Source organism: Mustela erminea, chromosome 14 (assembly GCF_009829155.1).
Source record: "Mustela erminea isolate mMusErm1 chromosome 14, mMusErm1.Pri, whole genome shotgun sequence".
Lineage (NCBI taxonomy): Eukaryota > Metazoa > Chordata > Mammalia > Carnivora > Mustelidae > Mustela > Mustela erminea.
In genome coordinates, this window is record NC_045627.1 from 6,109,711 (window position 1) to 6,124,601 (window position 14,891).

A 14,891-nucleotide genomic window follows, 5' to 3' on the forward strand; every position below is an offset into this window, starting at 1 on the left:
ATAAGAAAATATATATATATTAGATAAACTAGTTAAAAAACGTTAAAAAAGAAAAAGGTAAAAGTTAAAAAAAATTTAAGCAGAAGGCGAGAAAAAAAAATGAAAAAGAAAAAAATTAAATTAACTGCAAGACTAAAAAAAACACAGGGAGAAAGCCATGAGTTCCATGCTTTGCTTTCTCTTCCTCTGGAATTCTGCTGCTCTCCTTGGTATTGAAACCGCACTCCTTGGTAGGTGAACTTGGTCTCGGCTGGATTTCTTGTTGATCTTCTGGGGGAGGGGCCTGTTGTAGTGATTCTCACGTGTCTTTGCCCCAGGTGGAATTGCACCGCCCTTATCAGGGGCCGGGGTGAGTAATCCGCTCGGGTTTGCTTTCAGGAGCTTTTGTTCCCTGAGCGCTTTCCGTAGAGTTCCGGAGGACGAGGAATACAAATGGCGGCCTCCTGGTCTCCAGCCTGGAGGAGCTGAGAGCCCAGGGCCCCACTCCTCAGTGCGCCCTCAGAGAACAGCGCCCAGTTACTCCCGTCTGCCTGACCTCCGGCCGCGCTCCGAGCTCACCGAGCCTGCGACCGGTTCAAGGTAACACCGAGCTGTGAGCTTACTGTCGGCTCTGTCTCTGTAGCCGGCTCTCCCGTTCCAATACCCGCAAGCTCTGCGACACTCAGACACCCCCGATCCTTCTGTGACCCTGCGGGACCTGAGACCACGCTGACCCCGCATGGGCTTCGCCCCGGTTTAGCCTCTGGAGCGATGTCCCCCAGCGGAACAGACTTTTAAAAGTCCTGATTTTGTGCGCCGTTGCTCCGCCGCTTGCCGGGAGCCGGCCCCTCCCCCCGGGGTCTATCTTCCCGTCGCTTTGGATTCACTTCTCCGCCGGTCCTACCTTTCAGAAAGTGGTTGTTTTTCTGTTTCCAGAATTGCTGTTCGTCTCTTCGATCTGCTGATGGATTTTCAGGTGTTTGCAATCTTTAGATAAGCTATCTAGCTGATCTCCGGCTAGCTGAAGTAGTCTCAGCCTGCTACTTCTCCGCCATCTTGACTCCTCCCTCTTTAAATACTCTTTTTCAATGAATACTTACACTGATTGCATTTATAAAAGAAACACAGTGTCATGTTCTCCGCCTTAGTACCCCTGGGAACTGGGTAAAGCAGCAGTGCTGAGAGAACCTCGGCCAGGCTGCCGTCACTGTCCTGCCACTCGCCCACCTCTTACGTGTGTGATTGGTGGGTCTCCTGCAGGTTCAGGGGGATCAGGGAAGTGCAATCAACATATTCTTGTTTGTTTGTGTCAGAGAACCAACACATTCTTAGCAAAGTCACTTCAATATATGGGTCATCGTGAGGCTTGAATAAAAAAATGCATGTTTAGAATGGTTCTGGGCACACAGTAAATGCTCAGTCAAGTTGCTTGTTTTCCTGAGCTGAGGAGGATCCGCAGAGTACCCCTGCAGATCTTGTGCCCAAGCGTTCTCAGGCATGGGGGTTACCAGAATTTAACAAACTAGTCAGGACACATTCTCTTTCTACATCAGTAGGACAGAAAACATGTTGGAAGGCCCAGAGGTCAAATAACGGCCCGGAGGTAAGTTCAAACCGAGGTCCTTCTTCAGTGACCCTCAGTTAACTGTGGGCAAAGCATTTAAGTTTTGTCATGGCCACAGCCAGAAAAACTTAAAATTGGCCAAGTGTGTCTTCTGTCCCCGATTCGGGAAACCTAAAGCAGAGGCTGGGGAGCGGCTCCTACCCCATGGAGAGGAGACGCTGCCTCCATTCCACACACTGCTTCCGACTGGGGGAGCCCAGGGCCACTGTGCCAGTTGTAACTGCCGTGCCCCCGTCTGGACTCAGCTCCCAGCCCTGAGGAAAGGATCAGCGCCAGCGGCGGCCCGGAAAGAACGGACACTTCCCCCATCTCTGCGTGCAAGCAAAAGAGGCAGCTCACATCTCCCAGATCGGCTGTGGCACTCTTGAACAAAACTCGAGGACGAAATCTCAGATACAATCCAGATTCGTATCTGGACCAGATCTGCTCAGGACGTTTTTGTTGTTGCCTTTTGGTTTTTCACTCCTGCCTCCTGGTTTGGGAGGAGACAGAGAAGCCAGATTCAGGAACATGTCCTGGGCTCTCAGAGCAAGAAAAGAGATAGAAGGCCTTTTCCAGAAGGGCCCAGCCCTGTGCAGGACCCAACCTTGCAGCAGTGTTGTTTCATGTGTTTTCTCAGTCTGGGATGTTGGGCCCCTTGTTTCCTCCCCGTGGTGGGTGACAGACGGGTGAGCACGTGCCTGAGCTCCCTCACATCCCAGTGCCCAGCAGGTGAGTTTGAAGGCACCAGTAACCCAAGACGTCATCGTGCCATGGCCGCTGCCTGTGCCGTGGTCAACTCTCATGTCTCCCTCGGAGTCCTCCTGCAGCCGTGGCCCCCCAAGACGAGCACGGAGGCAGGCCGCCCAAGCAGCTGCCGGCTTTCCACGTGGAGACTCCAAACCACAGCAGCTGAAGTCTAAACTTCTGAAAGTTTCTGGCAGGAAACACGCACAGATGGCCAAGCAAGCTCATTTATCTGCTTGCAACTGAAATAGAAGCCAAACAAATGGGAGAGAAGGAAAGAGGGACAGGACAGAGCACGGGAAAATTCCCTGAGAGTCATGATTGTCTGCCATCAGATCGATACTAGGCAAAGTTCTATGTCACACTCTATGAAGACATCCAAGTGCTTGCGGGGGGAGAAAAAAAGCCTCTGCAGAATATAGATGTAAGATTAGCCTTGCTGTAAATAAGTGGAAGTTGGTAGAGAAGAAAGAGAGATGGATGTGGCTTTGTGGGCAAAATTTGGAGCACAGTTTTTGGGTCAGTACACGAGAGAGACGGCAGTGAGCTGAGGTCCAGCTGGCCTGTCCCTGGGAAGGCCATCAGCCAATGGACGTGCGTTTGCCTGCCTCGATTCTCCCCCTTTCTCAATGGTTCCCTGATGTTGCTTTGGCAATTCCGTGTCATTATTATTCACAGGAGAAACGCATGCATCTAAGCATCTGCCTCTAATCACAAGCACATCTGCCTTCAGGGCCACCCTCGGAGGCTGGGGGTCCCAGAGCATGAGAGGAGGGGACAGTGGCTGGCCTCAGAGCTGTGCATAGGCAGACATGCTCGAGGACTGCAGCTTTCTGAGTCACGGGCCTCCAATGACAGTAACTGATAAGCGTCGCCAGGCTCCATCTTGATCACAGGTCTAGAGAAGTCCTGTAAGCCTTGATGGGTTTTTCTGCTTGTTTGTTTCCTTTTATGTGACACAAGTGCCTGGCTCCAGTTTTGATTTGCTGAGGCATTCCTTTCAAAGAGCTATCGCTTCGTCAGAGGCTCTCTTGCAGGACACACAACTAGATCAAGACCCAGGCTGCCTTCCCCAACCGAAGCTTCTTTGTTTCAGAGACCTCGGTTGACTTCAGCAACCCACCATTTGGGCCACTTGCGTTTTCTCTCCCCATGCCTTTGTATCCCAATAAAAGCAGAACCCCTGCCCTGGGAGCTCTCTGACTCTGTACCAGCGTGTAGACCCCAGGTTCGTGATGTAATTTGTAGGTCTTGCGAGTCATAAACCTTTATTTTTCAAAAGTTTCCTGACGATTGTTGCTGAAGGGCATCTTGGGATCATATTAAGAACCACAAGATTTGGTCCAGTTGTCACATTGGTTTGGAAAGGGGAAAATGCAGCAAGAGAGTCAAAAAGAAAGAGAGGAACTACAGAGTAGCCAGAAGATAGTAAGATGGCGGTGGTTAGTCTTTACATATTAATAATTCTTTTTTTAAGGATTTTTTTTATTTGTTTGACAGAGAGACATAACAAAGAGGGAACACAAGCTGGGGGAGTGGGAGAGGGAGAAGCAGGCTTCCTGCTGGGCAGGGAGCCTGATGCAGGTTCTGAGATCATGACCTGAGCTGATGACAGATGCTTCACCAACTGAGCCACCCAGGTGCCCCCCATATTAATAATTCTAAATGCAAGTGGATTGAATGGTCTGATCTAAAGTCAGAGTAGCTGGCTGGATTTTAAAAAAAAAAAAAAAGGCCCAACTATGTTCTGCCTTCAAGGGGACTCACGTGTACAAAATCTTATATATACAGAATTCTAAAGCCTCAACTTTTGAAATGGATAAGTAAGTTTGGTGAAGTGGCAGGATATGCATTTCCATGCTCTAACAGTGAAACATCTGTGAAAGAAATAAAAACAATCCCATCCAAAACATCAGAAACAAACAACACACAGGAATGAATTTAACTGAGGTGAATGATCTGTACTCTGAAAACTGAGAGACGTTGATGAAAGGAATTGAAGACGTCACAAAGAAATGGAAAACTGTTCCATATTTGTGGATCAGAATAATGAATATTGTTAAAATATTCATACACCTGAAACCACTTAGAGATTCAGTCATCCCTATCAAGATTCCAATGTCATTTTCACAGAAATAGGGAAAAAACCTCACCTGTGTATGGAGCCATGAAAGACTTGGGTAGCTAAGAAGTCCTGAGAACCTGATGGCTTCACCCTCCTGACTTCAGTCTGTATGACAAAAGCTGTGTTTAATCAAAACTGTCTGATACCTGTATAAAAACACACAGAGATGCATGAAACAGTTATTAGGAGCCCAGAAATAACCCCCCACATATACGGTGAATGAATGTTTGTCAAGGGAACCAAGAATACTCATAGGGAAAGGACAACCTTTTTGATATATGGTACTGGAAAAACTGGACGTGCACATCCAGAAAAAAGAAATCAGATCCCTATCTTCAAGCACTCGCAAAAATTAACTCAAAATGGATTAAAGACTTAAATGTGATACCTGAAGCTGTGAAACTCCCTGGAATAAAACATAGGCAAGAAGCTCCTTGACATTGGTCTTGGCAACAGCTTTTTGGATGTGACACCAAAAGCACAGGCGACAATGGCAAAACAAAACCACATCAAATGGCATAAACCACATCCAAGGAAAGAGCTTCTGCACAGCAAAAGAAACATCAACAAAATGAAAAGGCAGCTTATGGGATGGGAGAAGATTTTTGCAAACCATGTGTCAGACAAGGGGTTCATTTCCAAAATGTGTAAAGAATTCATGCAATTCAATAATAAAAAAGGAAATGACAAGCAATCTGAGGGAAAAATGGACAGAGGCATTTGCAATGATGTGGAGGGAGCTGGAGTGTATTATGTTAAGTGAAATAAGTCGATTGCAGAAAGACAAATACCATATGATTTCACTCAAATGTGGCATTTAGGAAACAAAACAGATGAACATATGGGAAGGGGAAAGTGGAGAGAGAGGGAGGGAAGCAAACCATAAGAGACTCTTACTGATGGAGAACAAAGGGAGGGTTGATAGAGGGAGGTGGATGGGGGAGGGGCTCAGTGGGTGATGGGCATTAAGGAGGGCACTTGTGATGAGCACTGGGGGTTATATGTAAGTGATGAATCCCTAAATTCTACTCCTGAAACCAGTATTACACTGTATGTTAACTAACTAGAATTTAAATAAAAATTGGGGGAAAAAAGGTAAAGTAAAAACAAAGTTAAAAAAGAAAATACCAATTATCATATGGTTTCACTTCTTTGTGGAGCATAACAAATAGCATGGAGGACATGGGGAGATAGAGAGGAGAAGGGAGTTGGGGGAAATTGGAAGGGGAGGTGAACCATGAGAGACTATGGACTCTGAAAAACAATCTGAGGGTTTTGAAAGGGTGGGGGATGGGAGGTCGGGGTAACAGGTGGTGGGTATTATAGAGGGCATGGGTTGCATGGAGCACTGGGTGTGGTGCAAAAATAATACTGTTATGCTGAAAATAAAAAATAAATTAAAAAAAAAGAAACTACCAAAAAATTAGTATGGATCCCAATAAAAATACTGACTCTGGGAAAAAAAAATGGACAGAGAATCTGAATAGACATTTTGGAGACTGGCCCGTTATCAGGTAGGTCATCTGCAAATCTCTTCTCCCATTCCATAGGCTGCCTTTCAGTTTTATTGATTGTTTGCTTTGCTGTACAGCTTTTTATTTTGCTGTAATCCAATAGTTTATTTTTGCTTTTGTTTCCTTTGCCTCAGGGCACATATCTAGAAAAAAAAAATTGATGGGGCGCCTGGGTGGCTCAGTGGGTTAAGCTACTCTGCCTTCGGCTCAGGTCATGATCTCAGGGTCCTGGGATCGAGCCCTGCATCAGGCTCTCTGCTCAGCCGGGAGCCTGCTTTTCCTCTCCCCCTCTGCCTGCCTCTCTTTCTTTCTCTCTCTGTGCTCTTTCTCTTTCTGTCAGATAAATAAATAAAATCGTTTTTTAAAATTGCTATGGCTAATGTCAAAGGAGTTAGGGTTTTTAGGGTTTCGGGTCTCACATTTAGGTCTCTAGTTCATTTTGAATTTATTTTTTGTGTATCATTCTTTTGCACATTGCTGTCCAGTTTTCCCAGCACCATTTGTTGAAGAGACTATGTTTTTTCCATTGGATATTCTTTCCTGCTTTGCCAAAGATTAATTGACCATGAAATTGTGGGTTTATTTCTGGATTTTCTGTTCTGTTCCATTGATCTATGTATCTGTTTTTGTGCCAGTACCATACTGTCTTGATGATTACAGCTCTGTAATAGAGCTTGAAGTCCAGAATTGTGATGCCACCAGCTTTGTTTTCCTTTTTCACGATTGCTTTGGCTATTTGAGTCGTCTTTTGTGGTTTCATACAAATTTTAGGATTGTCTGTTCTAGTTCTATGAGAATGCTATTGGCGTTTTGATAGGGATTGCACTGAATGTGTAGCTTGCTTTGAGTAGTGGACATTCCAACAATATTTGTTCTTCCAATCCAGAAGCGTGAAAGTCTTTCCATTTATTTGTGTTGTCTTGGATTTCTTTCATCAGTTTTTGTTATAGTTTTCAGAGAACAGGTCTTTCATCTTTTTGGTGGGTTTATTCATATGTATCTTGTGGGTTTTGGTGCAGCTGTAAATGGAATTGTTTCCTTAATTTCTCTTTCTGTTGCTTCATTATTAGTGTATGGAAATGGAATAGACTTATGCACATTGATTTTGTATCCTGTGACTTTACTGAATGTGTTTATCAGTTCTGGCAGTTTTTTGGTGGGGTCTTTTGAGTTTTCTATATGTAGTATGCCATCTGCAAATAGTGAATGTTTTACTTCTTTATTGTCAATTTGGATACCTTTTGTTTCTTTTTGTTGTCTGATTGCTATACTGTGTTGAGTAAAAGTGATGAGAGTGGACATCCTTGTCTTGTTCTTGATGTTAGGGGAAAAGCTCTCAGTTTTTCCTCATTAGGGATGGTGTCAGCCGTGGGGTTTTCATAGATGGCCTTTATTGTGTTGAAGTATGTTCCCTGTAAACCTATTTTACTGAGGGTTTTTTTTTTTCATCATAAAAGGGTGTCGTACTTTGTCAAATACTTTTTCTGCATCGATTGTAGTGGTCATATGGTTCTTTATGATTTATCACATTAATTGATTTACAAATATTAAACCACCCTTGCAGCCCAGAAGTAAATCCCAATTGATTGTGGTGAATGATTTTTTTAAAACTTTTTTTTTAATATCTTTTCAGTGTACCAGAATTCATTGTTTATGGACCACACCCAGGGCTTCATGCAATTTGTGCCCTCCATAATACCCACCATGAGGCTCACCCAACCTCCCACCACCCTGCTTCAAAAACCCTCAGGTTGTTTTTCAGAGTCCATCGTCTCTCATGGTTTGTCTCCCCCTCCAATTTCCCCCAACTCCCTTTTCCTCTCCATCTCCCCATGTCCTCCGTGTTATTTCTTATGTTCCACAAATAAGTGAAACCATATGATCATTGACTCTCTCTGCTTGACTTATTTCACTCAGCATAATCTCTTCCAGTCCCGTCCATGTTGATACAAAAGTTGGGTATTCATCCTTTCTGATGGAGGCATAATACTCCATAGTATAAATGGACCGTATCTTCCTTTATCCATTCATCCGTTGGAGGGCATCTTGGTTCTTTCCACAGTTTGGCGACTGTGGTCATTGCTGCTATGAACATTGGGGTACAGATGGCCCTTCTTTTCACTACATCTGTATCTTTGGGGTAAATACCCAGTAGTGCAATTGTGGGGTTATAGGGAAGATCTATTTTTAATTTCTTAAGGAATCTCCACAATGTTTTCCAAAGTGGCTGCATCAACTTGCATTCCCACCAACATTGTAAGAGGGTTCCCCTTTCTCCACATCCTTGCCAACACATGTTGTTTACTGTCTTGTTAATTTTGGCCATTCTAACTGGTGTAAGGTGATATCTTAATGTGGTTTTTTGATTTGAATCTCCCTGGTGGCTAGTGATGATGAACATTTTTTCATGTGTCTGATGGCCATTTGTATGTCTTCATTGGAGAAGTGTCTGTTCATGTCTTCTGCCCATTTTTTGACGTGATTATCTGTTTTGTGTGTGTTGAGTTTGAGGAGTTCTTTATAGATTTTGGATATCAGCCCTTTGTACTGTCATTTTTTAATATCTTCTCCCATTCCGTGGGTTGCCTCTTTGTTTTGTTAACTGTTTCCTTTGTTGTGCAGAAGCTTTTGATCTTGATGAGAATTGATTCCATTTACTATAGCACCAAGAACAATAAGATACCTGGGAATAAACCTAACCAAAGAGGTAAAGGATCCGTACTTGAGGAACTACAGAACACTCATGAAAGAAATCAAAGAAGACACAGAAAGATGGAAGTTGATCCATGCTCATGGGTCAGAAAAATAAACATTGTTAAAATGTCTATACTGCCTAGAGCAATCTATACTTTCAGTGCCATTCCAATCAAAATTCTACGAGCATTTTTCAAAGAACTGGAGCAAACAATTCTAAAATTTGTATGGAATCAGAAGGGACCCTGAATTTCTAAGGAAATGTTGAAAAAGCAAAACAAAACTGGTGGCATCATGTTGACTGATTTCAAGCTTTACTACAAAGCTATGATCACCAAGACAGCATGGTACTGGCATAAAAGCAGACACATAGACCAGCAAAACAGAGTAGAGAGCCCAGATATGGACCCTCAACTCCATGGTCAAATAATCTTCGACAAAGCAGGAAAAAATATAGTGGAAAAAAGACAGTCTTCTCAATAAATGGTGCTGGGAAAATTGGACAGCTATATGTAGAAGAATGAAACTCAACCATTCTCTTACACCATACACAAAGATAAACTCGAAATGGATAAAAGACCTCAATGTGAGGCAGGAATCCATCAGAATCATAGAGGAGAACATAGGCAGTAACTTCTTTGATATCAGCCACAGCAACTTCTTTCAAGATACGTCTCCAAAGGCAAAGCAAAACAAAAGCAAAAATGAATTTTTGTGAATGATTCTTTTTAATGCATTGTTGAATTAGGTTTGCTGGTATTTTGTTTAGCATTTTTGCATCTGTGTTCATCAGGGATATTGGCCCGTAGTTCTCTTTTTTAGTGGCGTTTTTATCTGCTTTTGGTAATAAGGTAATGCTGAGCTCATATAATGAATCTGCATATTTTCCTCCTTTTTCAATATTTTAGAATAGTTTGAGAAGAATAGGTATTAACTATTCTTTAAATGTTTGGTAGAATTCAGCTGTGAAGCCACCTGGTCCCTGACTTTTGTTTATTGGGAGTTTATTACTGACTAAATTTCTTTGCTGTTTATTGGTCTGTTCACATTTTCTGTTTCCTCCTATTTCGTTTTTGGTAGTTTGTATATTTCTAGGAATTTATGCATTTCTTATAGGTTGTCCAATTTGTTGGCATTTAATTTTTCATATTATTCTCTTATGATTGTATCACTGTTGTATTGGTTGTTATTTCTCCTCTCTTGTTTATGATTTTATTTGTCCGAGTCTTTTTTTTTTTTTTTGAGATAGTTGTTATGTGACATTATGGAGGTGTTAGTTAACACTATGGTGGCAATCATATCACAGTAAATGAGTGGTCAGATCAACACACTGTGCATCTTAAAATTATATAGTGTTATATGTCAATTTTATCTCAGTGAAGATAGAAAGAAAAGGCAACCCTTGGACCCCAACCTTTTATGGGTAGGAAGCAGGGCTAGACTGTGCCTCAGTTCCCAAAGAGAGAATATTCTCCAATGTTCTTTTCAGATTAGGCCAACAAAGATAATTTTAAAAAGGACCTTCTAGAGGATAGAGTCATTGGCCAGGAGACCAATAATGAGGAAGCTACTCCCACAATGTAAGATCAAGGCCTCATCAAGGGATACTCTCTGCCCCCAAGGCAGAGTCTTGGGTCTTCAAGATAACTGTGGGTCACCAGTTAATCTATGTATGCATTTCTTCCCCTTTACAAATGGGAATTTTGGTCAAAGTGATTTTGCTCCTACCATCATATATTCACCATCATGTATCATATTTGGGGTGGGGGTGAGAAATGGTCTTCCAGTAAAGAAGAGCCATACATGTAACTCTTGGAAGATACTGCTAGGCACCACACGGAGGCTCCTGCATTTTGAGGCGGAAAGTGATAGTATGGGCTTTGGGAGCTACCTCTGAGGGAGGAGATGAGGGTGTTCTGCAGGTGGGAAGAGATGGGAGTATTTATGACCAGGAAGGCAAACTTACAGATTGTATTACTATTCACAAAGATCAGTTTCCCCTCCCCAAGGGAAGATTGTCTTTCCTTGCCTTACTGCCATCAGGATTGACCATGAGATTTTCCCTGGCTAATGAAGTATGAATGGAGATCATACATGTCAGTTCTGGGCAGAAGCCATAGAGCCAGCTTGTGGTTTATCCTGTTCTCTGTTCCCTCAGCCATGAGATCAGCCATGTTCCAGTCCCAGCCATGTTCTGTGTTCCATCATTCTGCATGTCAGAGCAAAGAAGATAGAGTTGTAGCCAATCCATAGTAGACAATGCCACATGACTCTGAAATAAACCTTTGTGGCAAACCACCAGAATTTGTACCTATAGAATATCCTGTCTTGCTCTGAAGGATACACACCCCAAATTTGGGCGGTGGTGTTCCCAGTCCTGGGTGATTCATCATGATTGGTCAGAAGCAGTCATGGGAGTCCCATTCTTGTTTGCTAGTAATTGGTCTGAAGTGGTCATGTGACCAGTTCTAGTCAATGAGGTTTGAAATGGGAATCTGCTGGGGAACTTCTGGGAAAAATTTTCCTCAATGATGAAAGAGCAGTATTAAAGAATCCTAGTTGACCCCACTGTCACAATCTGCTAAGGCTGCCATAACAGAATACCACAGGAGGCTAGAAGCCCAAGATCAAGATACCAGCAGATTGGTTTCTGGGGAGAGCTCCTGCATGCTTATAGATAGCGCTTTCTCTGTGTCCTCGCCCGGCTTTTCCTCTGTGTGTGTGAAAGTACACAGAGAGAGAGAGTGAGCTCTGGTGTTTCTTCTTCTTATCAGGACATTCATCCTACCGGATCAGGGCTTTACCCTTATAGCCTCATTTAACTGTGATTACCTCCTTAAAATTCTTATCTCCAAATACAGTCACATTGGGCTAGGGCTTCAAGAACGGAATTTGAGGAAGAGGGCACAATTCCGTCTATAAGACCTACCATGTTTCTTTTTCCTTGCAATGCTATCATGTGAAGACACAACGCATGGAACTGTTGCAGCCATCGGGCCCGCAGGAGAGGAAGCATTGCTCAGACCCTCGGGACAGCTGAGTGGTAGAATGAAAAAGAATCCTCATTTTTCTTACCACCATGGGTTCACCAAACCAGTCCCGGAACTACCAAACTTGATACCTCTTGCCATGTGAATTTGTTTAAACTGTTTTTAATCCATTCCATTGGTTGATATTAACACAATGATACTCTCTAGCAAGCCATCTCAAAATCTCCGCGTCTTACAACAAAATCGTTATTCTTACGCTCACAGGTCTGAGCCTGGCAGATCCGGGTAAGCTTTGCAGAGTGCCTCTGCTTTACACTGCAGGTGTCTGGGTTGGACTCTGGGCGGTGGGTCGGGTTCCACTTGAACTGGGACTCACCCTACGCACATTCTTGTGGCGAAGCAAGTCAATGGCCAAACCCGGCCATTTTCCTGGGTTGGAAAAGTGCTCTCCCTCCACAATAAGGAGGGCCCTGCAAAGGTAGAGGACAGGCTACGGGGAGTGCAGAGCTGGGACCTAACAGTCCTACCTCCCACACCAAGTGTCACGTTCTGCGTCCAGCGGAGAGCGACCTCGTTGATTCAGTAGCACGTGTACGGCTGTGAAACGAAGCCCAGGAGAATAGAGAGAACACGGGCCTAATTTACGTAGACCTGGGGTCAAACCCCAACTCCATGCATTTCTAACTCTTTGTCCTCAGTTTATTTAAATCTCTGAGCCTAGGTTTCCTTGGTTATAAAGCAAGTTTTACAGATTAAATGAGAAAGCAAAGGAAGGCAGTTTGCAGGGCCCGGGCTTGGCCTTGGTAAACAGTAACACTGTTTCTCTCCCAGCCTTTTATTCGTGGCAGCAGTCAGAGTACAAATTATAAATCACTAGGACTAGACTGCGTGAGGAGCTCCCTTTATGGCCCCTATTTATCATATTTGGAAAATCCAACTTGCTTATTTGGGCACTTGCCTGGTGAAACGGGGTCTGTAATTCCTTTTTCCTTTCTCCCAGGTCTGAGTGATGGGTGTCATACGCATCAGCTCCCACAGAAAAAAAGACTGCCCAAATGCTATTATTTCCAGAAATAAGCCACTGAAAATCTATCACTCCTAATCTTTAATTAAAAATATTGTCCGCTTCCAATACAGCCTCATGTTTGTGTCCAGGAAAAAAACAAAAACAAAACAAAAACAAAAAAAAACTGCTCTGTTTGTTGCGTGTGTTTTTTAATTTTTTATTATTTTTTTTAAAGATTTTATTTATTTATTTGACAGAGAGAAATCACAAGTAGATGGAGAGGCAGGCAGAGAGAGAGAGGGAGGAGGAAGCAGGCTCCCCGCTGAGCAGAGAGCCCGATGCGGGACTCGATCCCAGGACCCCGAGATCATGACCTGAGCCGAAGGCAGCGGCTTAACCCACTGAGCCACCCAGGCACCCGCGTGTGTTTTTTTAAACAAAGGGAAAAAAGTCCTAGGGAGGTCCCTGGTTGTCTTTGTAAGCACGCCTTCCGATTTTTAGATTTCCCCACATCTCCCACAAGTGATTGCTGTAGCACTTACGAGATGTAGGGACACAGTTCTTCTAATTGTTTACAGACTGGATTTCAGGTAGCAGGTGGCCCGACACAGCGTCTTGCTGGAGCAGGGTCTGAAATGGCTGTCAGAAATCTCAGGGGGGAGAATATTCTACTGAGAAGGTCATTCCGCTCCGACCACCCTGCAGGAGGCAGCCCCTGACACAGGCAGTTGGCACACACCAGATGGGATTTTCATGGCAGAAGGGCAACTGCCAGGAGCCGTCTTCCTGGTGGATCTGCACTTGCATTGGGAGGGAGGCCTTTGGCTTGAGGCCAGGATCAGGAAATCCTCGCCCTGCTGTGGGGTTGGTGCAAGAAAGAACATTCTTGCTTAAGTTTGCGCTCTTCAGTGGATCGGGGCAGGAAGGAATTCTAGAATGTGTAGATGTCCTTTCTGGAATTTTTGCATCAGAGCCCACAGATTAAACTTCTTCTCTCACCCTTTGGATGTCCTCGGAAGGTACTAGACTTGGAGGACAGTACATGAAAGAACAGAGTCTCGGGTGTGTCCTCAAGCTCATCTCCCTTTGGCAGAAGGGTGGCCCGCAGCTGGGCCTCAGAGACTCCTGGAACTGGCCTTGAGCTTCTCATTGCTGTTTCTGTCTGCGTTTGCAGACTGACTTCTCTACATGGCTGCTAGCACCTTTAGTTACCCACACATTTCTTCATTCGTTTTCTGTTCCAGTAAACCTTTGTGGAGAGACAGCTGTATGGCAGGACTGCTCTAGGTGAAAGAATTCAAAAGTGAGCACATCACCCTTGGCCCCTCAGTGGCGGCACCAAGGGGGAGGAGGAGAAGGAGATGCTGTGCTCTGGGCAGTCTGGGGAGGGTGCAGTGGACACCACCTGGTTCTAAAGTCAGGAATATCTGTGCCATGGGACCAGGGACAGCTTCCTGGTGAAGGAGGGGTTTGAGCTAGGCTTGGGTGGGGGGCTCTGGAGGCAGAGCTGTAGGGAGATCCCATGGCCGAGGGCACCCACTGCTAGAGAACAGCCCTGTTCAAAGGACGGCGGCTGGGTCAGGTTGGCAGTCATATGGCATGATGGGGAAGGTGATAGAAATAAGACTGGAAATGTAGGATGGTTCCAGAAGCTTGGAGGCCTTGGAGCACCAGCTGGGGAATTTGAGGAGAAGGAGGAGAAATGGGGGAGATTTCTGAGTAGAGGGAAGATAGAATATCGCAGTGCAGAGCTCATAAGCTGGATACATAGTAGGATATCACTTTAGACCCCCCAGTCCTTGCAAGAGCTCTTGGGTGCCAAGATAAGAGTTGGTGGCCATGGGAACAGAGCAAGGAGGATGAGTCTCAGAAACATGGAATCCAAGGTGAATTTCATAGAAAGTGGCTCCACACAGTGTACAGCTCAAGCGTAGGTGTACACCTCACGCGTTAAGTTTGAGCACGATGTCCTACACATAGTAGGTGCTCAGTAAACATTTGCCGGATGGATGGATGGATGGATGAATGAGCAAGTCTTTGAATACAAACAATGCATAAAAATAGACAATAAATTCCATTTTTCTAGTAATCAAAAGAATCGATAATGACATACAAGTTTTTGACACATGACACAATAAAAAAGGTTCAGTAGGATGCTGTCAAACAGGCAATTTCATCCACAGCTGATGGTAACATGAGATGGAAGAGCTTTTAGCCAAACAGATCATACACA

At 44.2% G+C, this 14,891-nt stretch overlaps 1 protein-coding gene across 1 annotated transcript in view; it reads left to right on the plus strand.

The window, feature by feature from the left end:
* SLC35F3 (solute carrier family 35 member F3) overlaps positions 1-14,891 on the plus strand; it is a 375,560-nt gene that overhangs the window by 166,028 nt on the left and 194,641 nt on the right. The window lies entirely within an intron of this gene.